Below are 2,500 nucleotides of genomic sequence, written 5' to 3' on the forward strand. Positions count from 1 at the left end.
CCAAGGCCCGGCATGTATCGATGGTGTTCGACGTAGGGGCAATCTTCTGCTGATGGTGGTCGAGGCAAGAGCCCGCACCAAGGGCCAGCGTGTGCCCATGGTGCTCGAGGCAACCGTCCGCACCAGGGCCCAGCGTGTGCCGATGGTGGTCGAGGCAACCGCCCGCACCAGGGCCCAGCGTGTGCCGATGGTGCTCGAGGCAACCGCCCGCACCAAGGGCCGGCTTGTGCCGATGGTGTTCGAGGCAACCGCCCGCACCAGGGCCCGGCGTGTGCCGATGGTGGTCGAGGCAACCGCCCGCACCAGGGCCCAGCGTGTGCCGATGGTGGTCGAGGCAACCGCCCGCACCAGGGCCCAGCGTGTGCCGATGGTGGTCGAGGCAACCGCCCGCACCAGGGCCCAGCGTGTGCCGATGGTGGTCGAGGCAAGCGCCCGCACCAGGGCCCAGCGTGTGCCGATGGTGGTCGAGGCAAGCGCCCTCACCAAGGCCGAGCGTGTGCCGATGGTGGTCGAGGCAACCGCCCGCACCAGGGCCCAGCGTGTGCCGATGGTGGTCGAGGCAACCGCCCGCACCAGGGCCCAGCGTGTGCCGATGGTGGTCGAGGCAAGCGCCCGCACCAAGGCCGAGCGTGTGCCGATGGTGGTCGAGGCAAGCGCCCGCACCAGGGCGCAGCGTGTGCCGATGGTGGTCGAGGCAAGCGCCCTCACCAAGGCCGAGCGTGTGCCGATGGTGGTCGAGGCAACCGGCCGCACGAAGGGCCGGCGTGTGCCGATGGTGTTCGAGGCAACCGCCCGCACCAGGGCCCAGCGTGTGCCGATGGTGGTCGAGCCAGGAGCCCGCACCAAGGGCCGGCTTGTGTCGATGGTGTTCGGGGCAACCGCCCGTACCAGGGCCCAGCGTGTGCCGATGGTGCTGGGGGCAAGCGCCCGCACCAGGGCCCAGCGTGTGCCGATGGTGCTGGGGGCAAGCGCCCGCCCCAGGGCCCAGCGTGTGCCGATGGTTATCGGGGCAATCGGCCGCACCAGGGCCCAGGGTCTGCCGATGGTGCTCGAGGCAACCGCCCGCACCAAGGCTCAGCATGTGCCGATTGTGATCGAGGCAACAACCCACACCAGGGCCCAGCTTGTGCCGATGGCGGTCGAGGCAAGTGCCCGTACCGAAGGGCAGCCTATGCCGATGATGGTCGATGCATGTGCCATCACCATGCGTCATCATGTGCCATTGATGGTCGAGGCCTTGGCCGAAGTTCGATTTTGAGCCACGGTGCCCATGCTTGGCTCCAGCATGTGCTGGTGCCGCATTTTTTTCACTCGGGACAGCATCGCCGGAGCATCGCCGGAGCATCGCCGGAGTACCGCCGGAGAACCTGACCGGCGGCATTGGGGTTCCGGCGATTGGGAGGGGGGCCGGGGGGGTGTGCGCACATGATGTGCGATGGGTGCTGGTACTTGGCCTTGTGTTGGCCCCCTATCCCTCATCAAACCTCTGAGAATTCACACCCCCTTAAAGAGCATTTGAGATTTTACAGGTTTGCTACCAGTAGCCGTTAAAGTGTCTGAAATGGGGACACTTTTTTCAAACGGTCACAAAATCTTCTCTACTTCGAGTTTTTAGCTGAATTTTTTTGTGCATGCCAACAAAAATAGAAGGATCATGCCTACAAAATTTGGGGCCAAAAATCCTTATAAAAAATTTTTAAAAAATCCCGAACCGCAAAAAGTTTCGAAAATCGTGAAAAATAGAAAACGAGTCATCTTCCAACGAAACTTCACGTGAAGGCTTAGGGGACCATTGTATGAATTTACAAGCCATAAAAATGGCATTGGCACGGCAGAAATTTGAAGATGTGCCTAAACCCACCAGGGCCCAGCGTGTGCCGATGGTGCTCGAGGCAACAGCCCGCACCAGGGCCCAGCGTGTGCCGATGGTGCTCGAGGCAAGCGCCCGCACCAGGGCCCAGCGTGTGCCGATGGTGGTCGAGGCAACCGCCCGCACCAGGGCCGATAGTGTGCCGATGGTGCTCGAGGCAACCTGTCGCACCAGGGCCCAGCGTGTGCCGATGGTGATCGAGGCAACCTGCCGCACCAGGGCCCAGCGTGTGCCGATGGTGGTCGAGGCAAGTTCCCGCACCAGCGCCCAGCGTGTGCCGATGGTGCTCGAGGCAACCGACCGCACCAGGGCCCAGCGTGTGCCGATGGTGCTCGAGGCAACCTGCCGCACCAGGGCCCAGCGTCTGCCGATGGTGCTCGAGGCAACCTGCCGCACCAGGGCCCAGCGTCTGCCGATGGTGCTCGAGGCAAGCGCCCGCACCAGGGCCCAGCGTGTGCCGATGGTGGTCGAGGCAAGCGCCCGCACCAGGGCCCAGCGTGTGCCGATGGTGGTCGAGGCAACCGCCCGCACCAGGGCCCAGCGTGTGCCGATGGTGCTCGAGGCAACCTGCCGCACCAGGGCCCAGCGTGTGCCGATGGTGCTCGAGGCAACCGACCGCACCAGGGCCGA

This window comes from Durio zibethinus, unplaced genomic scaffold (assembly GCF_047325235.1).
Source record: "Durio zibethinus cultivar Kanyao isolate XHJ-2024 unplaced genomic scaffold, ASM4732523v1 HiC_scaffold_56, whole genome shotgun sequence".
Classification (NCBI taxonomy): Eukaryota; Viridiplantae; Streptophyta; class Magnoliopsida; order Malvales; family Malvaceae; genus Durio; species Durio zibethinus.